Below are 22,144 nucleotides of genomic sequence, written 5' to 3'. Positions count from 1 at the left end.
ACTGAAATTAGGAGAAATTTCTTCATTCAAAAGGTTGTGAACCTTTGGAATTCTCTACTCCAGACTGCTGTGGATGCTCAGTCATTGAGTATATTCAAGGCAGAGGTCGATACATTTTTTGGATCTAAAGGAATTAAGGGATATGGGGATAGTGCGGGAAGGTGGAGTTAAGTTAGAAAATCAGCCATGACTTTGTTGAATGGCGGAGCAGGCTCGAAGGGCCAAATGGCGTACTCCAGCTGCTATTTCTTATGCTCTTATGTATGTTCTTATAATGAGATCACTAGACAAAGAGTAGTATACGCCACATGCCAAAACACTGTTTTTGTAAAGTAAATTCTCCTGTATAGTCCAGCCGAAAAGAGGTAGAGATGATCTCAGAACCATGCGATGAAGCAGTCAGAATGAAGCAGTTGAGATCATATTCATTTTCTCCTCAGCCTAACAAGGTTGATGGTTAGAGTAAAGAAATGGGTGGATGCTGCAATCTTCTCTGCCAGGGGAGTGACAAGCCATTGTGTGTCACGGCTATATTGTTTTGATTTCCCTTGCTGGGGTGGCAGACTCTCAACTTTCTGTAGTTAAGCAGACTTCTTGCAGTAAACAGACATCTTGCCCTATTATTGGACTATAACTTTCTGATGCACTTCTCACTCTTAAGACCATATCATGTTTTTTGGTCCATGCTGTCAGAATGTTCTGTGCTCTTGTTAGTTGCCGGGATATATTCAGTTTTGATACTAATAATAGTACACCAATAGCATGTTTATGCAGAATGCCAGATGAACATTAAAATAAACTGCAATTTAATTTGCTCCAACATTTTATGCCAAATCCACCAACAGAGCAGGAATCCCAGGAGCTATTCCTTTGGCTAAAGTAGTTTTGAAATATGATTTTATTTTGTCAAAAATGAAAATTGGCTCACGATGGCTGCAAAAAGTGATTTAATAATGGTGCTGGTGCTTATTTTATAACTTATGTAGTTATAGTCTCTTTGTCAAGGGTTACCACTATGCTAGCAACATCTACAGAGACAAACATTTTACGCAAGAGTTTTCTATCATACCACAAATTCTAGATTCGTTCTCAGTCACTGGAGCACTACTGAAAAGTGCCAAAACCTTGGGCCCAAAATCGGTGAAGTCCAAAGGCCGCCCAAAGGACCGCCGAGAAGATTCCTCGAAAAGTGGTGGCAGTACTGCCCGGCGGCAAAATAATGGCTTACGCCGTCAATCTGGGCAGCAGCGGGCGGGAGCTCTCAATCTCGGCGGCAAAGGCTCTTACCGCCCAAGTGCTGCCAAGGATGGAATCGGGCCCAGGGAGGGTGGAAGACCTGAAAATAAAAATCATTACAAAGAAAAAAAACACCGGAACACCTTCAGGGGACCCCATCCAGGTAAGTCGCTGTAAATGTTTTTTTTTTTAAAAGATGGTCACTAACCTTTTATTGCAGGTCTTCATACTTACCGTCGGGGTTAGACCAGCCTCTATGCAGCGGTCCTTCCCCCTGCTGGCACCGACTCCCGCCCGCACCAATCAGGCAGCTTGGCGGGCGGGAGGTCACTTACGCTACTTGGCCGTCAGCAGGCGGTTCCCGGCGGTGTTCTCCTCCTGCCTGCTCCAACCCAAGTGGAAACTGGCACAGAGGAGAGACCGGAGGCAAAACTTGCCGGCAGTGGGCCACCAATATCAGGGCCTTTGTCCCTATGGTGGTGTTTACTCACAGAATTAACCATATAGTTCACAATATTAAGTTCTGGAGGGCAACCAGCAATGGACAATAACTGCCGGCCTTGCCAACAAAGCATACATCCCAATTAATTTTTTTAAAAACACGTAAACCCCAAAACGCCAGATATAAGCAGTGGGGATGAAAGTAGGTCCATGGAACATCAAAACCTAAACTCTGCGATACTCATTCTTGGTACAGAGACCTGACCCCAGAGATGGTGGATATTGTTCTACTCCTGTGACGACCATGACTCATCTCCCTTGATAAGTGTAATGTCTGTGTGACCACAGCGTTAAAAGTGGCAATATCCAAGTTTCTCTTTAGAAGGGTGTAATGTAGTGATATCATCTCATAGAATCGCCAAGGTAGAACTTTGGGCACCAGGCTGAGAGAATTACAGCCAAGGACTATTATCTATCATGAAGTTGCTTGCAGTAATCATTTTCATAATTCAAGTTGTTTTAAAAGATCACTACAGATTCATGGTGCGCCACGAGGGAGACTGTTGCATATAATGGAATTACAAGAAATGACACCATGTGTACTTTGTGAGGGCATTATGTGTAGTGCAAGAATCAGAATCTGTCAATGGCCCAAATGTTCTCAATGATTTCTCCTACATTTACCAACTCAGCAACAATGACTGCACTTCAAAGTAATCCATTATGGGACTTTGGGACACTTTGGGACACCCCAAGAGACGTGAAAAGGTGCTATATAAATGCAAGTTCTTTCTTTTACCAATGGTATATGTCGAGCAAGAAATTAAGATGACTAGCACATTTTGATCAGGTCCCAACTTGTTCCTGATTTGTATTAGTACAGTCGTTCCTGTTTTGTGCAAATCTGGATACGAGCAATAAGTCTGTCCTGCACGTGGTATGTACTGGGATCGTACTGTATTTCAGCAAACTTACAACCAGACTTTGCAATAATGGGTACCTGATTTTTAAAAATAAATTTATGTTTTGTGATTAATTGATTTTCGAATGCAAACACCCAAAAATTGAGATACTTTCCAGCTAATTATTTAAAGCATTTAAAATTCATCAGAAAGAAGGAAAAATCAACACAAATAAGTTGTGCTGTTGAATATCTACCCTGCGTTTACATTATGACATGGTTTATTAATCCACCCACTAAGCTAATAGTATAGGAATTCACACTTACAAATAGAAACAATAAATAAAATAGAAACAAAGGAAATTATATTCATTCAACGTTTTAATGAATTACTATTGGTTCTACATTGAGGATATTATAAAGCTCCTGTGAAATACAAGTTTTGTTTGAGCAAGTGATGTTAGCTGGTTAACATGCGAACGTGATATTGGTAATTGATTAAAGACCACGTTATTATTTCAGATGTGTATTCAATGTTCCGTTTGTAATTGAAAACAGAGTGGTATGGGGTAGGAATGATGTGTACAAATAACACTGAGTGAGGAGAAACTTCTTCACCCAGAGAGTGGTGAACCTGTGGAATTCTCTACTACAGGAAGTTGTTGAGGCCAATTCACTAAATATATTCAAAAAGGAGTTAGATGTAGTCCTTACTACTAGGGGGATCAAGGGGCATGGCGAGAAAGCAGGAATGGGGTACTGAATGTTCAGCCATGAACTCATTAAATGGCGGTGCAGGCTCGAAGAGCCGAATGGCCTACTCCTGCACCTATTTTCTATATTTCTATGTTAACCCAACACCCATAGATCATACTCCGCCATGAGGTACCTGAATTAACCCAACACCCATAGATCATACTCCGCCATGAGGTACCTGAATTAACCCAACCCTATAGATCATACTCCGCCATGAGGTACCTGAATTAACCCAACACCTATAGATCATACTCCGCCATGAGGTACCAGCGTGAACCCAACACCCATAGATCATACACCACCATGAGGTACCAGCATGAACCCAACACCCATAGATCATACACCACCATGAAGTACCAGAGTGAACCCAACACCCATAGATCATACTCCACCACGAGGTACCTGGAGTAACCCAACACCCATAGATCATACTCCGCCATTAGGTACTAGAGTGAACCCAACACCCATAGATCATAGTGCAGCATGAATAAGTTGCTTCAAATGTCAATGTAATTCTGTCAGGGATTGGAAAATAGGTGGAACCTGGATCAGCTGGGTTTCCACCCCTTTTACTGTGAAAAACAAATCTCTTTTGTGGTGGTGGGGGTAGACGGGGAGGGGTATGCATGTGCTTCTTCTGCCCGCCCCGGTTAAGTTCTGCCAGCCCTTTAGAGGGCCTGTCTGGGGGCATTCTCTGGCTACCCTGGGAATCCTGCCCCATGTGCCTCTGATAGTCCCAACAGAATCTACACCTGCTGAGAGTTGGTGTAGGTTTGATTCTGGATTTAGTGAAGGTCGCTACATAGCAGAATGGCATTGCCGGTGCAAGGTGGCTCTAATGTCTTGCCCAAAAACCTTAATCTTCAGGCCGAACTGACTCCCAAATGGAACAGCAGGATTCCGCTCCGCACAATGGGTGCCCATTAGTTAAATAACCGCGTCCCTGGGATTTGGGAAGGGATCAAGATGACAGCTGAGTGGCGGGTGGGCAGAAGTTCTAGTGACGTGATGCCACCACAGAATTTGTAGGCTGGCATCTGTAATCATTGGATAGGTTTAACTCATGATATGTTAGAATTGTCATAGATTAATTGCACAGAAAGTATTTATATACAATTGCTACAGTGCTATATATGAATGAAAGTTTGTGACTAAACATGTTCAATTTTATAAACTAGACAATTCATCAACTGTGGTTCATTTACATGGAAGCTCTATTCTTGTCGTCTTCATATTTAAGTATAACAATTCATTCATAAAGTAATTATCAACCTCCCTAAAGCAATATTCATAAATTAAATTAATCAACGAAATGCACCTTGCTTTATGAAAGTTCTTTCATTTATCAAAAAGTGTTAATTCATTGATCTTTTAATTAAGTGTTAATTATTTTTTTTTACATTTGTTGTTACTTATATTTTAAATTAGTTGTGTTTTAATTGGTAGATGATTACTGTTCTAATGCATTAATCAGATCTATTTTTAATAAACATTTTGTTCCCCAAAACTACAAGAATTAATGTAATGAAAATAACTTATGACACTATTGCAATACATTTAATTAAATTGTTGCCAAAGGTTTTTGTGTTAATTATTTATACATTTTCAAAATAAACAATGTATTCCAAGACTTCAAATACAACATTTAAAGCAAATTACAATTTGCAAATCTTATCAAACAATATTCCATTTCAACTGTAGGGTAAGAATGGTTGCTGAATAGTCTGTGCTGCTTTAGCTTATTTGTACTTAAAGATAACCCTTTGTGTGGCCAAGTATATATTTTTTAAAATCTTGCCACAGATGAGACACAGTAATTACAGTTGTAGGGATGGCTTGACTGGGAAAGTGAGAGAGTCAGTTGACAAGGAACAAGAATCAAATCATTTAAATCTTAGTACGCGAACATCTTTGTTCACTCCAGAGATGATTTTGATGTGACAACGTTTATACGATGACTTAATAAAGCAAGAAGCACATATTAGCAGACAAAGTTTTAGACATAGTTTGGGAATAATTAGCGAGAGGAGAAAATTAGTTCCTCCTACTGTTGGCCTTAAAGTAAAGGTCTTCACATAATTTAATGCTTCCATCTTTCATTTTTTTTTCCGCATTTAAATCATGATAAATGTTGTTATTATTCTCACAAAAGAAAATATGGCCCAGTTATCTTCAGCAGTAGGACAGCTGTTAGCTGTCTATCAACCACCTGAAGTGGACAAGCAGACCAGGAGCAAGAATGTCACTCCTTTGATCTGGCAAAGAGCAGCTGCTGATTTATGTAGCAGGACTTTGTTCTTCTGTTCTATTTTACTTTCTTTCCTAAGGCAGAACCACAAAATCTGGTGGAAACTGCTCTGTTCACTGCAACATCAACAAGCTCTGACAACTGCAACAGGCTTTCGTTGGCTCGGAGACAGCTCTCAGGCATCTCTTCTGATGCTCACCTTTCGAGATTCAGTTGTTATTGTTCAATTTAACTTCTGTACATTGAATGGACTGTGGCCAACACGCCTGGGGCATAAACACACCTGTATGAAAGGAGCCTTATTGTGGCAACCATCTCGTCCAACCTGCATACACACTACCCATTTCCATACCAAAAAAGAATGCTCCATTCTCCCCAATGGCAAATCTTGCCTGAAGTGTACTTCAATTTTCTGCTGACCTCTAAAGCCTTAACCACAGTCAAGAACATTTTCCCTTTTTTATTTATCAAGGCTATAAGACTTAAAGAATGAGGATTAGAGAGGTTAGTTTATATTTCTCTGTCTGCCAGTCACAAAAACAAATCTCTCAGGATTCATAGAGCAAATCCGAATGAAGATCCCTTTCTAGGGGTAGCTCCATTAACCCAGGCCAAAAACATTGACACTTGCTATCTTGACATGTATATTACTGAATCACCTCTTCGCCATTAGCATGTCACTATATACATCTTTCACTGTAGGTGTAGTGTTAGGCCAGCTTGTAGTTTGCAGAGTGCAGCATAGACATTTTCTTGAAAGAATTTTGGATGATCCAATGGATATTTCTTTTTGCAGATAAATCTGATGTGGTTAAGCTGCTTTGCTATTAATCATCCATGATGATAAACACTAAACGTAATCAATACTCTACTTTCATGCAGTCGTGTTAGATTACTTGATTGGATTAGAGATTATATTAATGGACTTAAATACTATAAATCCTGAGCTCAACATATATTGGGATGGGTCTCAATTCTTTTATTTAATTCAATCTAATTTTGAAATATACATAACTTAATCAACACTGTGCACAATAGCAGCACGCAGGAACTTATTTGTTATTTTAAATACAGTATTTCATATTTTGCAGAAGTACATCATATATTTATTTCTGTTTTATACTCAGCTGCTTGGCCTACCTTACAAATCTTTGAAACCACCAGTTCAGGTCAATAAACTGAAGTGCCTGACCTCCAAGTACTCCTGCAAGTGTCATTTAGAATAAGAGCAGTGAATCAGGAGCAGAGTGGAAAATATCTCAATTATGGGACTGATTGACTCCACAGAGGGTTGTTGCTCTGTCATTACAGTAGGCAGCAAGCAGCCGGCATTCTGTATTGGCAGAGTTTAAAATTATTATTTGCTGAGGAACAACAGCAGGGCAATTCTATACAAGACAAGGGTAAAGTGATAATTGTTTGATCAATAGTGCCCAACATCATTCCCATGCCCAACAGGCCCTACTCAAACTTCATATAAAATCCCATTTCATTTTGCCAGAGCCTCTGTACCATCTACATAAGGACACATCTGCACAGCTAGCAAGCAATGATCTTTAGCAACCAAATCAAAAGGTGCAACAATAGAACTAAAATTCAGTTACATCAGAATTAATGCCTCATTTATTCATACGAGTACTGCTCACACTTGCACTGTAAAATGTATTTTAGGAGCCGTACGCAGAATGAAATACAAATGCTCAACAAGGGAATGGGATCAGAGCTAAATTTGTACCTACTGGTAGAGCTCTGGATTGAAACAACAGACCAGTCAGACTTCTCCCAAATCCCAAGGCAAAACCCACAAAGCCTAACTGTCAAGAAAGTGCAAATGAAAGAAGATACTGGTTGTAGAGCTGGTGTGTCAGGTTTGTCCCTAAGGCCACTGAATCGAGTTTTCAGAGTCATACAACATTAGCAGCATACAATACTTTCTCTACTTTTCACTCCTGTTTTGCCTCAAATAGATACTCCTCTCCAAGCCCTTACCTGTTTAATTCATATTGGAATGAAAGAAACAGCAGCAGCTCCAGTAAAAACAAATTGTAGAAAGCGCTTTTTATAAAATATGTTCTAATGATGAGGCACTTCTTATCAACAGGAAATCTCCCATACCCTTGGAGATGACATTTGTTTATATCAAACATAATTTTCCTAAAATGATATTCACTCACCTCTAGTCTCCAACCTCTATCACTAAAACCTAGGTTTCTCAATTTATTTAAAAAAAACTTCCTTGTTGCTAGTCTGAAGTGATCTTCCCAACCATCATGGTTTCAGAGCAGAAGAATAAATGTGATGTAATGAGCCATCACTGACTCACTAACATCTTCGTGACTGATGTGCACTATTCAAATTAGCCTCTTCTCCACTTGCCAAAGTCAGATACAGTGGATGTACACAACTCCGCCAGATATCAACATAATTAATGTGCACACACACATCCCAATGTCATCAAATTATGTCAATACATTAGCTTTTTTTAAAAAAAAATCCATGGATAATTTGTGCACGGTTAGACAGGGTTAAAGTGATAATATCTGAAATATCCTAAAGGGGGTGCTATTTTAGACTTGTCAATCTCACCACTGAATTTTTCTACACGCTTCATCAGCACTGTAGCTAAGAGTATCAAACAAGTGACTTATCTTTCAGCATTTACAGAGAAACTGAAGAAATCGACCTACTTTAATAAAACTTTTATATCCAAGTAAAAGATAAAAGATAATGGACAACCTTGAAGTACTGAAGTTCCAAATTTCTCAATACTTAGTCATGTCAGAATTTTTTTAAAGAAGGGATTTAGGTATAATGAGAGTACTGATTAGTACTTTTTAAAACAAATTCTAAAATGTAGTTAATCATCAGGAGAGCAACAAAATCAAAATATAATTTGAATGGTTTCCATTTTTTTCCCTTGCATTGGAGAAGTAGTTCTTAATTTTGAATATTATGCTGTTTCTTTCCACTTTGCAGATGATAATGGCTGACCAATAGAGACCAAGGTTTCACACACAAGGGATCAGAAACTGATGTCTAGACCTAACCACTTAAGACAGGTGACTATTAGTCCTAGTCCCTGTGGTGACAGCCTCTTAACTATCTATCTGCTCTGCATTAATATCTGCAGGTTTTCTTCTAAACTCCGTTCAATCTACAAAACATGGCAGTTTAAAGCCATCAGAACTGTAGTGCACAGCGTAGTTTTCGTGAGAATATGAGAAACAAAAATCTTATTGCAGTAACTTAGCAGCCTTAAGCAAAAGTAAAAGCACCCGTAAGCTAAAACGGAGCTGAATTTGTAAACAGTTTTTCTACCTGACTGTTGGAAATCCATCGGCTGCACTCAACCACTGGAAGAGTTTAATTAACACATTCACAAACCACAGCCTCTATCAGAGTGGCCGATCAAGTTTGATAACATCAGACCTTCTGTGAAATCCTCTTTAATTCAATTTATCTTCACCTTTTACCAAACATGGTGTTCTACCTTAAATGCCTGTATGCTACAAGCTGACTATCATTGGTTTTACTGTTACTGATAGCACATTTCGAAGAGGCTCTCACTTGTGAAACCGGCAGGTATTCTGTTTGGTCAGCATTTCAAATTCCTTTTAGACTCTGTGCTCCCTTTTCTTTCTAGCATCAGCAGCGCTGTTTATTTTCCTTCTAAAATACAGCATTTTGTCCATTTGCTATATTATCATAAGAATAGTGAAAAATATAATGGCAGGAATCTAAAAGTGAATTGATCTGTCTGGCAATTGTATCCAATAGTACCCCAGGAGGAGGACATGCTTGAAATGTTGCCAACTAGAACAGGTCAGCCAGTGGTTTCTGCCCGGCCAGGCATAAAAAAGTCTTGCTGAACTCCCAGGACTGTGAAGATGAGCACTGGCTCAGAAGAGATTTTAACCATACAGTAACAAGGGCACATTAAACCAGAAAATCTCAAACTCATAATGCCAGCAGTCAAGTTTTGTCTGAATTCGGCTGTGGTTTTGGATTAGGAATATTAGGAATAGGAACAGGAGTAGGCTTATTCAGCCCCTCGATCCTGCTCTGCTATTCAATTAGGTCATGGTTAATCTGTATCTCAACCCCATTTACCGGACTTGGCTCCATATCCCTGATATCCTTACCTATCAAAAATCTAGCAATCTCGGGGCTAGAAATTCGGCAATTTTGCGACTGGGTTTTTGGTGCTATTTCACCTTTTTTGGCGAAAACCCGGTTGGCGGAAAATTCAGTGACCTTTGTACGACGGCACTTTCCACGTAATGCTGGGAGAGGAGCGCCGTCGTGCAACAGTTGAAATAGCATTTTCGCCAAAAATCTGGCTCCCTCCGCACCCATATTCTGCGCTCAGAATACTGACAGGGTGAAACCTGTCGTGCAGCCCTGTCAGCAGCGCTAAGTATGAAGACCTGCAAAAAGGTAAGTTAAAAGTTTTTATTTTTTACTTCTTTTGTAGCGATTCGATAGATAAGTGTCTTGTAAATATTTTGTGAATTTCTTTTTCAAATTTTTTTTTTTTTTAGTTGTTTTTCCAGCTCTCCCAGGCCCAACTCGCAGCGATATCGGCCTCGGACTAAAGTTGCCGAAATTCGCGGTTTGTGCCACGAATCCTCGTGCAATGCCGATTTTTACCGCTGCGCAAATTAAAGGTTGAATTTTCGGCCTGATAGTGATAGCGTAGCGAAAACAGTAATTTTGGCGAAAAAATACTATTTTCGTGAAAACCTAATTTCTAGCCCTATGCCTTTAAAACTCCAATTGACCCAGCATCTGCAGCCTTTGGGGGGGGGGGGGGGCGGGGGGGCGGAGAATTCCAGATTTCTACTATCTTTGTGTAAAAAAACACTTCCTGGTTATGCTCCTAAATGGTCTGATTCTAATTTTATGTACTATCATTCTCGATAGCCCCATCAGAGCAAATAGTTTCTCGCCATCAAATTTTTAACACCTCAATCAGATCACCCTCAATCTTCTATATTCAAGGGACTACAAGCCAAGTTTATGCAACCTATCATCATTTTGAGGATGCATGAGCACTTTTTTTTTTAAAAGGAAGAGTTTCACAGAAGATAAATCTCAACTATCCTACAACAACGACTACAATTCAAAAGTACTTCATTGGCTGTGAAGCGTTTTGGGACATCCTGTAGTTTTGAAAGACACTCCATAAATCAAGTCTTTCTTCCCTTTTATCCAATGCAAATTTGACATTAAAGTTATGTTTCTTTACAAGGTTTGTGTCAAAATCGGAGTTGAATACATTTAGTACCATATTTCACTTAGCACGTTCTGCATAAAGTATCATCTTAGACTGCAATTATACTGCAGCAGGTGTGAGCTTAAGTGGTGTGAGCTTGCCTCCTAGAGGTGGGCGCACATCACTGAGTAGATGTGATTTGGTGACACACCAGAATTACAGGATGCAATTTGTGTTGATACTAAGCTAAAACCTCTTTGCACTGAAGTAAACTGCATAGTTTAAACTATAAATCGCACAGGATGGAGAGGTGTTGCTGTAAAGACTTGTATACGCTGTATTCCACAAATAAAAGATAGCAGCTAGCGAGAGTAGTGCTATTTGTCCAATCAGGAAGTTATTTCCCAAACTCATGTGTTGTATTACACAAAGACATCTGGTAATGCAGATGTCATTAAATAAAAGAATATTTTATTTTACAAAACATAATGCATAACATAGGCGAGTTTAAATAGATGCTCTTTCCCCTCGCTTAACAGTTTAAAAGCACAACCTGCTCCACCATATCTGGTTTAGCAAGTTTTATTTTGACATTATTCCTACAGCTGTTAGCTCAGAAATATCAGACTGACTGCTTTCCCCCCCCCTCCCACCTAAATTGTTCCTTTTTATAGCCTTCGATGGCCTTTTCATCTGAGTGATGCAGTCCTTGGTCACAAATCTCACTGCTATTCCACTGTGTGACATCTTCACTCGTTTGCTGCTGCTCATTAACAAACAATACTGCTGTGAAATTGGTTTAATGACAAAGTAATAAAATTGCTATTCAACTCACAGACTGCCTGAGGCTCTTCGAGCTCCTACAAGGCTTACACTGTGTGCCAAGATGCATTAAGCTGCTTATTTGTGTACACTGCATCCTTCACTCTGTTTTAGTCTATTTTTCTCTGTCTATATTCAATACCATTTCCTTGCTGCCACCCACTTTAAAATTAAAGTTGATTTATGCGCACAACCTGTGCCACATTGACTCTGAGTGTGCTACATCACACAACTGCTGCTACAGATATTATTAAGAAAAAAACTTGGTACCTCAAACAAGGAAAAACATCTAGCTTTAATATACAATTCTCTGTTCAGATATAATAATGTTGCAATATTAGCCCATAATTTTGACCTGCCTCTAAGCAACTGAATAATTTTTCCAGGTTCACTTTTTTTTAATATCATGATATCTTGTTCACAAGTATTAAAGGGGCCCATGTCATGAGATATTTCAGGTTTGCAAGCCATCAATTTTTGTTTACAGACATTGATTCGTGACATTGATGTCACCACATTGACAATGCTACTGCTCAACAGGAAATAGTGTGGTTGCATCAAATATGTCTACAATAAATAGAAACGGGCTGTGCGGTTTACAGTAAAGATGTTCTGACATTTTTTTTAAAGAACAAGTTCATTTAAAAGCAGTATGACCGTAGCCCTAGAGAGAATGTCACACACACACTATTGTTATGGTAATGGAGGAGGCTACTCCAAGCTGCCCCCAGCATCATGTCACCTCCCCTCCTTCCATGAGATGACACAGCTCCTTTAAATATCAGTTTGCCTTTTTGCTCGGGCTATTTGAAGATTTTATTAATACAAGATGCACGCAAACCTACAAAGCTGTTTGGCTGCCACCTGTTTTTCATAACGAGTGCCCATTTCGAAAACTACTTGGTTACCATTTCTGGAGGCCACAACCTCCTCCTGATTTACTGTTGTTGGACAACAGTGAAATAACAAAATGGCTATGTAACAGGTGGGTAATTCCTGCTAATTATAAGCAGTCAACATTTTTATTGCTGTAATGTAAAGAACACTGTAAGTACTTAATTTTTTTTCCATTTCACGAAACAGGCTTTTTGCCTTTCTTATAGTAGTACCTTGCATTTGTAATAGTGCTCCTCACATACATGGTTGAAGAGGAGGGTTTTAGGAGGATTTTAAAAGCAGGAAGGGAGATGGCAAGGCGTAGTGATATGGAAAGGGAATTCCAAGGTGGTTGAAACATTGGGTACCAATGGTAGAGTTGAGAAAATGGGGAACAAAGTGTAAATAGGTATGAGAGATTCAGGATAGCTGAGGTGGGGTGGGATGATTCCAGGGAGTTGTTTGAAAGCAAGGATGAGGATCTTGTATTCAATTAACTTGAGCAGGGACAGCCAATGGAGCTTGGCACAGATGGCCAATGGGATTGTGGAATTTTGTGCAGATAAAGGCAGGAGGTGAGCATTCCGAATGAGTTATAATTTGTGGGGAGTGAGGATTGGTGTCAGCTGTGGCTCAATGAGTGGCACTCTTGCCTCTGAGTCAGAAGATCGTGGGTTTGAACCCCACTCCAGAGATTTGAGCCCATGATCCAGGCTGACATTCCCAGTGTAGTACTGATTGGGTGCCGCACTGTCAGAGGTGCTGTCGTTTGGATAAGACATTAAACCAATGCACTCTTAGGTGGACGTAGAAGGTCCCATGGCACTATTCAAAGAAGAGCAGGGTAATTCTCCTGGTAAACTGGCCAACATTTAGCCCTCAACCAATGTCACTAAATAGATTATCTGGTCATTTATCTCATTGCTGTTCGCCCAAATTGATTGCCACATTTTTCTACATCATAACTCTTCAAAAGTAATTAATTGACTGGGAAATGCTATAGGATGTCCTGAGGTTGTGAAATGCAAGTTCATCTTCATCTTATGCCTCTGTGGAGCACCGTGGAACATTTCTCAATATTTAAAGGTGCTATAGAAATGCAAGTTGTAACCAGAAATGAACTCATTTTAGTCAGAGGACTCCTATCACTTCGAACTATCTTGTTTTTTGTTCAGCAAGTTTTGCTGGTTGTGAACGGGATGCACTGCAGCACAATATGGACGTCTAGCATTTCTAGAGGGAATAAAAACTTTTCCCTACTTGAATGATGTGTTATCATTAGAAAAGACATGAAGAAGTCTGGTGTCAACACCATCTGCTTTCCCAATTTGAGTGAGCCCTTTGAATGGGCGGGGGTAGGGGCGGGGGCACAATTGCTATGTAAAGGCAAGGACAAAGTCATATTGATGTAGACGGCTCAACAATATGCAATTCAGATTGAGCTGTTCATATATAATTTTTATGCAACATAAGATGGTACTTAAACTTCTGATTCTTGTGCTTATGCACAACATATGCGGGTGCACGCAAGACTTGAGTTTTACGGATGGAAAGCTAAAGTATTGGTGAGGAAGCTTTAACATGGGATCAAATCGCAGAGTGAAGGATGGGGCATGATCTGTCAGTTGGCAGGATGCAACAAAGATTTTGAAACCAGCAATGGTCAATGAGAGATGCAGAGGTACATACTGATCATTGGACTGGCTCAGATCAGGGAGCCGAACCTGGTCACTGGTAAGGCCCGCCCATTCCCCGGGCGGCACCTACCTTTTTGCCGCCAGGTCCCATTAGGAGCCACTTTCGGCTCCATTGTGAGGGCGGCAGCAGCAGGCAGTGGGAGTCGCCGGGCGGGAACGGGAGTCGCCGGGGGAGAGTTTGAGGTGGAGGTTGGAGAGGAGAGAGTGGGAAGTTGGAGAGGAGAGAGTGGGAGGTTGGAGAGGAGAGAGTGGGAGGTTGGAGAGGAGAGAGTGGGAGGTTGGAGAGGAGAGAGTGGGAGGTTGGAGAGGAGAGAGTGGGAGGTTGGAGAGGAGAGAGTGGGAGGTTGGAGAGGAGAGAGTGGGAGGTTGGAGAGGAGAGAGTTGGAGGTTGGAGAGGAGAGACTGGGAGGTTGGAGAGGAGAGAGTTGGAGGTTGGAGAGGAGAGAGTTGGAGGTTGGAGAGGAGAGAGTGGGAGGTTGGAGAGGAGAGAGTTGGAGGTTGGAGAGGAGAGAGTGGGAGGTTGGAGAGGAGAGTGTTGGAGGTTGGAGAGGAGAGTGTTGGAGGTTGGAGAGGAGCGAGTGGGAGGTTGGAGAGGAGAGAGTGGGAGGTTGGAGAGGAGAGAGTGGGAGGTTGGAGAGGAGAGAGTGGGAGGTTGGAGAGGAGAGAGTGGGAGGTTGGAGAGGAGAGAGTGGGAGGTTGGAGAGGAGAGACTGGGAGGTTGGAGAGGAGAGACTGGGAGGTTAGAGAGGAGAGAGTCGGAGGTTGGAGAGGAGAGAGTTGGAGGTTGGAGAGGAGAGAGTGGGAGGTTGGAGAGGAGAGAGTTGGAGGTTGGAGAGGAGAGAGTCGGAGGTTGGAGAGGAGAGACTGGGAGGTTGGAGAGGAGAGACTGGGAGGTTAGAGAGGAGAGAGTTGGAGGTTGGAGAGGAGAGAGTGGGAGGTTGGAGAGGAGAGAGTTGGAGGTTGGAGAGGAGAGAGTTGGAGGTTGGAGAGGAGAGACTGGGAGGTTGGAGAGGAGAAACTGGGAGGTTGGAGAGGAGAGACTGGGAGGTTGGAGAGGAGAGAGTGGGAGGTTGGAGAGGAGAGAGTGGGAGGTTGGAGAGGAGAGACTGGGAGGTTAGAGAGGAGAAAGTTGGAGGTTGGAGAGGAGAGAGTTGGAGGTTGGAGAGGAGAGACTGGGAGGTTGGAGAGGAGAGACTGGGAGGTTGGAGAGGAGAGACTGGGAGGTTGGAGAGGAGAGACTGGGAGGTTAGAGAGGAGAGAGTTGGAGGTTGGAGAGGAGAGACTGGGAGGTTGGAGAGGAGAGACTGGGAGGTTGGAGAGGAGAGACTGGGAGGTTGGAGAGGAGAGACTGGGAGGTTGGAAAGGAGAGACTGGGAGGTTGGAGAGGAGAGAGTTGGAGGTTGCAGAGGGGGCAGTCTGAGTTGCAGAGGGGGCAGTCGGAGAAATTGAGACACACAAACTGTTGAGCAGCCATTCGTTTCATCATTGCCGATGAGTGGTCAGAAATCTGCCATGAAGACTGGCAAAACCAGGCCCAGAGCTCCCTGGTTTAATGAGCAGGAATTGGAGGAGCTCATGACGGAGGTAGAGCGCAGGTACAAAGACCTCAACCGGGATGGTCGTGGCAAGCCCCCACCACCCCAATACCGACACGTTTGAAGGGAGATTGGTAAAATCGTGAGCACAATGGACAACTTTGGGTGGGATGGGGACCAATGCCGGAAACGTTGGAACGATTTACCGCACACTTTCTTGCCAAGTATTGGTGCGCCCATGTAAAAATGGAACTCCTTGGTGGCACGGCTGACATCTCAGCTTGACCAGCAACACCACCCCCCGCCCCTCCCCAGACTGAAATGTCGCCCTCTACTTGCAGATGATGACTCGGACAGCACGGATCGAGGCACACCATTGACCTCTGGCCTTCAGAGAAGCCATCAGACCCCAACGTCTCCCACCCCGACATTGCACCCAGCACAAGACAGCGGATCCTCCCCCAGATCACCCATTTCTCCCGCTCCCACCTCCACCACCCAGAGCCACGAAGAAGGGGAGAGAGAGGAAGGAGAAGGGCCCATCTTTGTGGCCCTTGAGCTCCAGGAGCAGGAACAGGATGACAGCAGCCTCCTGCCATGTGAGCCAGCTGTCCACAGAACCTCAGCGTTGGGCTCCGAGCTCCTGGGATTTGGAACGGACTCCACACTGGCAAGCTCAACAAGCGCAGAGGCCATGGCGCGAAGGCAAGCAAGGCGCCAGAACCCACCAGCAGCGACCATGCACCCGAGGATTCACCATGGCCCTCTGTAATTCTGGAGATGGTCCAGCTATCACGGACAAGCGTGCAGATAGGTCGCGATGTGCTCCAGACCATGACTGGGATAGCTACCAGCATGGCCACCTTCACCCAGCCGCATGATGACAAGATGGACCGGCTCATCACTGTGTTGGAGCGCACAACCGAGACCGTTGAGGCGATAAGGCAAGAAATGGCTTCTGGACGTGCAATTCAAGTCCCCAACCCCACACCCTCAAGGCAGACAGATCCGGAGGAGCAGGAGATCCTGGTGCCGTCGGGCGTGCCTCCTGCCTTCTCACCAAGACGCACACGTCTGCAGACATCCCGCCGCCCTCCTGCACAACCTCATCAACCAGAGGCAGTGAGGGGCAGGGGAGGGGAATGGCGTGGTGTAGGCGGGGTCAGGAAGAGGAGTTTGCACATCGCTTCAAGGGGTGGGGAAGAGAAGTGGTGGTGTCGGGTAGAGGGGTGGGTGTTGGTGATGTGAATGTAATAATGTTATGTAACCTTTGTTATTGTGCGCTTGTAAATACACTCACATTGTTGACCCTCTCTTGGTGAGTGTCTGATTTTAACGTCTTGTGTGGTGCCTTGTGAGAAACACACATCTGTCCCTCAGGTCAAAGCTTTATCAGGAATATCTTCCCATCCAAATGCACTGTATAATGGGTCCCGTCATCAGGCCATTGCAACAAGGGTCACCAATTCAATGACACTCACTTTACCTACTTGCAGGGCAGACCTTAAGACTTGCACTTCAACCCTCTTTTTCAGAGAATGCCACCTCAGAGATGACATGGTCATCAGTTACATTGCAGTACATTAAATGTCTTTTCCTGTGTTCCATACCTCATGTAATGCTCTTCCATCAGTTGTAACGATGCGTCATTTCTTAACATCTTCCACCTCTCGTTTATTCAGCCTGACATAATCCCATACCCCCTGTGCAGTCACAATATGCGCCTAAACATGTTCCGCATTAAATGCTCTCATAACTCTTGGAGGGCATCACCACTGAGCCTTTATCATCTTTCGCTACTCATTGCCGCTTCATCCACCACACCTGCCCTTCAACGGAGTCATATGGAGAAACATATCTGAACTCTTTCTGTGCAGGTTAAGGTCCATCACATTACTCTTTATGTGCTGTGAGGGTTATTCGATCTGTCAGAGTTATTACCTCTCTCAGAATAGACTTATGTCCATCACTACAACAAGGCTCGCTGGGTACAGGTCTTTTGTGAGGAATCAGAACAGATTTTATGAAGTAGTTTCCTTGCAATACAAAGAAAGACACATTAACAAGGTGCTAGTGACAGTCTAGTCGTTGAAACCTCAACGTTAGGCCACTGAGTCACCGCAGCACTTGTCTCTTGCTGTGTTCTATTGACCATAGTCCTTCCTCAATTTGGTCTGTAATCGCGCTGCCCCTAAAGTCAAATAGCCCTGTAACTTTATACCCTTTTCCTCCCATACAAATGTTGTCAGAGTCTGCAGCTGTCTCAGGCTTACAATAGATCAATTCTAACCCTCACACTCTCACCCTCTATGTGATATGTAGTGCTTCCCTGAGAACTTCTTGAAGAACTGTGTCAGCTTGGCTGGACAAAATGTGACTTTTCACTTATAATTATTTTGCCTTCGCCAAGGTCTTTCAGCAAGGTCAAAGAAAACAGTTTCCATCAGCCTAGACACATTTCAGTCGCTTTTATCACATCTAAATTAAACAGCAATAAAGTAAAGCAACATCCACCTAACTTTTTTCCAGCAGTCCCACTTATGATGGTCCAGCACCTGCACCATAGCGGCGATGTGCAGCGCTGCAGCACTCGGAGCCCTTCTCCCTGCCGCCCGACTCACGGCCAGGTCAGACCTGCTTTTTGCGAGCGGTCCTTCTGGCGGGCGGCAGGTCGATCTGAGGCCAGTATCCCTCACCAGAATTGGCGATTTGCAGCATCGGGCATGACTTCACGCCGGCAGATCACTCCATGACCAATCTCCCGCCGGGCTGAACCTGGACAGCAAATCGGCGGTTCTGGAGGAATCGCGCAAAAAAACTACATTTCCGGCGGAACCTCGACGGCTGCGGGCGCAACCTTCACCAATTTCGGCCCCCTGGTGTTTCAGGTTCGGAAAAATGGCACTTTAATTATGTCAATTCAGGTGGGAATTGTAACAGTAATTGCAGCTACTTCTGGACATTTTTTGCAGTTTATTGTTAGGATTGCAATTCTCAAAGTAATGACTATTGTGATATCAGAAGTGGTATTTGTAACAGAAGTGGTAGTTATTTGCTGCTACAGTGTCACGGTAAAAGGACTGGGTTAACTCTAGGACTCAGCACAACGACCCAACAACAACGCAATCTCCTAATTAGCTGTCAATTAGCATTATTAAAATGAGGCCGATCATTTCATCTGCACAATGTTTCAATTTCACCAAGTGCCTTTAGGTCACATAAGCCACTAGTGTAGAGTTAAGACAGTTATTATAACCTTTCGTAACATGTCTCTCTATATATTGCCTTCCTACTTGGCTAATTCTTAAGTTACTGGTAAGAAGTCAGTAAATGGAATCCATGTGCTGTTTGCATCAACACAAGTTGAAGATGTAGCAGATTGCAGTATAAACATACTGGGGTATAAGTCACTGAACTCTAGTGTTCCTCTCATTGCAAATTGATAGCATAATTTTATTATGCTCTGAACAATGACTACAGGGAATGTGCAAGATCTGCACAGCTCTACATATAATCCATTTGACTAAATGTAACACTTCCATTAGATGAGTGTATAATGAAAGCAGTACTGGATGCCAGCAAGGACTATAACATTTCAGTTTTCAGATCTTGTCAAAAGAGCACACAATAAATCATACATATAGCTTATTAAATGTCATAGGCAGGTGATCCAACAGGGAGCACAAGGAGGGTGCTTATATTGCAAGATGACTTCTCTGTCATGTGATATGTATTCTTCAGAGTGCTAAGGTCAGAAATTCTTTCCATGGATTTTAATAAGCTACTTATTACCGTCTTTCCTTGCTAATTATTTGATATATCCTTTTGGTAACCATCTATTAATATTGAAATGGTAGCTATATTTTAACAATGATTGGGTAATAACAATCATTGTTCATTTTTATATAATTGATAATGTAATTCTAGTGAAAAAGTAGGAAGATTCTATTGTCAGGACAGAATGAAAGAGATCAGGAAAAATGTGGTTATTAATTTTTACCCCCTAATGTAATATGTGGTGGGAGATGAAATGGGACTTTTTACATTTATGATGATATTAAGTGATTTCTAATAACCAATGTGATATCAGGCCCTTAATATATTATATCTCAAAAGAAAACTGTTGATTAATTACCATATTAAATCTTAAAGTGAAGGTTTATTATAAATATCTAAGTTCCTTCACTGTCATCTTGTGCCGAGTTTAAAAATAAATCAAATATTACGTAATTAAAAGGCATGTACTGGTGACAGGTGAGCTCATAAAATAAACTATCAACTATAATGCGCAGATGCAGGAAAAACCCATCTCTTTGTACCATATGCAGCCATGCTACACAACCCAATTTAGAGAATTATCACTTCTGTTAACATTAACAAAGACGAATTAAATTACCAGCTTTTTTTATTCAATTGCATGGTTCGCAGTTTAGACTATGTACTAACCACTGCATAACCCAGAAAGATAAACTGAATCTGTACATGCATGCAAAATTTGGTATCTGTCATCATTCATCATATATAAGGATAAGATAAATTTCACACCATATGTCATTAAACACTGATTCTTGCCAAAAGCCTGGATGTAACCACTGCAATATTTTCCCATGAGTCACAATTGAATCCAAAGATGTTTTCACAACAATCAGATAAACTCAAAAAGAAACAGTAATTTGACACTACGGAGCAAAACCTCAGTCTTCAGGTATCATGTGATTTTAAATCCCATATAGTACTAAAATTCCCCTAAGTGAGCACACCCCAGAGAATTAAGTAAATCTTTCTCTCTAAATTTAGAATTGAGACAAAAGAGAAAGGTAAAAAAGCACCTGATTATATGTAAAGTAAAATCATTTACCTCTCTATTTTTGCACAGAAGCCTTGACAACATTGCTAACTTCACTTTATCCAGCACGGTCTAAACATTGCTCACTATCCTTTGTTTTGCCTCTAACAACTGAATATTAGGTAAACTCCAAGGAATCGCAAACCCAGTGTTTCAGCTGTATGAGAATGATGCGCCACTTGCTAATATCAAAACAGAGCTTCCTTGTGGCTTCTCCAAGCCGTGATTGTGTTGCTGAGACAAAGGAATGATTCAGCATCTCCTTTCATGTGGCTGCTGGAAACTAGAAACGACTGCTTCAGTCCACTGTTACTGACCATTAATTTGCTGATATCAAATAAGAAAGCTGTTCAAAATGATTACAGCACTTCTGCAAAACACTCTTTAGCTTAGTAAATAGGAATTTAATTTGAATATATTTTTATAGCTATTTAGTAGCCGTTTCCATTTTTAAAAGTGTACTTTTGTGGCATCTAATCAGAATATGATCCAGTACATGAAACCACCTGTCCAGTGTTTACAAATGTGAACCCTTGCATCACCTTTGACCTTCAGCTTGCCAACCTATACAAACTGTTGTATATCAATTCTTCTTTTCAAAAATGACAATGTCAGCTGATAACCATAAAGCATTTAATGTTTGAGTAGCTGAGCTCTTAATATTGTCAGTTCTTTAGGATATGCTAAATTATTAATTTGGTACAAAATGCATCATATCTGACATAATAGAAACTGGTAAAATTAAAATACTTAATTAAACCAACAGCTTTAACTGCTCTTGAACTCATTGTGTTCATGTAGCCATTTCAAATATAAACATAATTATTGAATTTTAAGGACGATGATTTTTTTAAATATGAAACAATCCGGTAATTTTTTTGATCTTCAGTACAGCAGTTTATTTCTGCGTAAGTCACCCTGACAGAATCTAAGCAACTCAATTTTCTGCTCTGTAGCTAGGCACATTGCCTTCTACATAGCACTAGCATGAAAAGGCCCTGGCTAAGCTTTGGTTACTAGTGTAATTGAAATGCTATCCACACTATAGGGTGCATTAAAGTCAGATAACAGCAGTTCCTGTGGCCAATTTAAGTAGCTTGACTTCCCTAGGAAAAAAAAATTGCCTGACAGATAAGGCAGACAAACTGGCTAATTCTCCAGGCATGTCTCTCATTGTGATCCTAGAAAAATGAGAAAAAAATGAATCACAGAACCACAAAATCAATTGACCCTCAGGTTGCTCATCAGGCACGGAGTCCGATAAACCTAAAAGCTTCGTTAATGTCTGCCTGCCTGTATCCCACAGATAGAGCACTTTGTAAATGAACCTGCTTTGATAAATATATTAAGGGAAGCTGCGAATAAAAGGAAAGTCTTCTCATTTGTAAATACAACCTCTGCTACATGGAATTATAATGATAAAATGGGGTTCCATGTAATTAAGTTTGTATAAGACCTGAAATCCGTGCAAATACCTTCCCTGAATTTTGAAAGGAAACTGTCAGTTCAATTAATCTGAACATCACCCGAGAATGTACTGAGCAAAATTAAGCTGCAGATAAAACCCGGGC

The 22,144-nt window shown here is 41.7% G+C and overlaps 1 protein-coding gene across 6 annotated transcripts in view; it reads right to left on the bottom strand.

Annotated features, from left to right (window-relative positions):
* Positions 1 to 22,144, bottom strand: part of meis2a (Meis homeobox 2a) — a 123,099-nt gene that overhangs the window by 32,697 nt on the left and 68,258 nt on the right. The gene's annotated exons all lie outside the window — the stretch shown is intronic.

Source organism: Pristiophorus japonicus, chromosome 4, assembly GCF_044704955.1.
Source record: "Pristiophorus japonicus isolate sPriJap1 chromosome 4, sPriJap1.hap1, whole genome shotgun sequence".
In the NCBI taxonomy this organism is placed as follows: domain Eukaryota; kingdom Metazoa; phylum Chordata; class Chondrichthyes; family Pristiophoridae; genus Pristiophorus; species Pristiophorus japonicus.
Note: the sequence above shows the minus strand (reverse complement) of the source record. Positions and strands in the feature narration are given on the sequence as shown.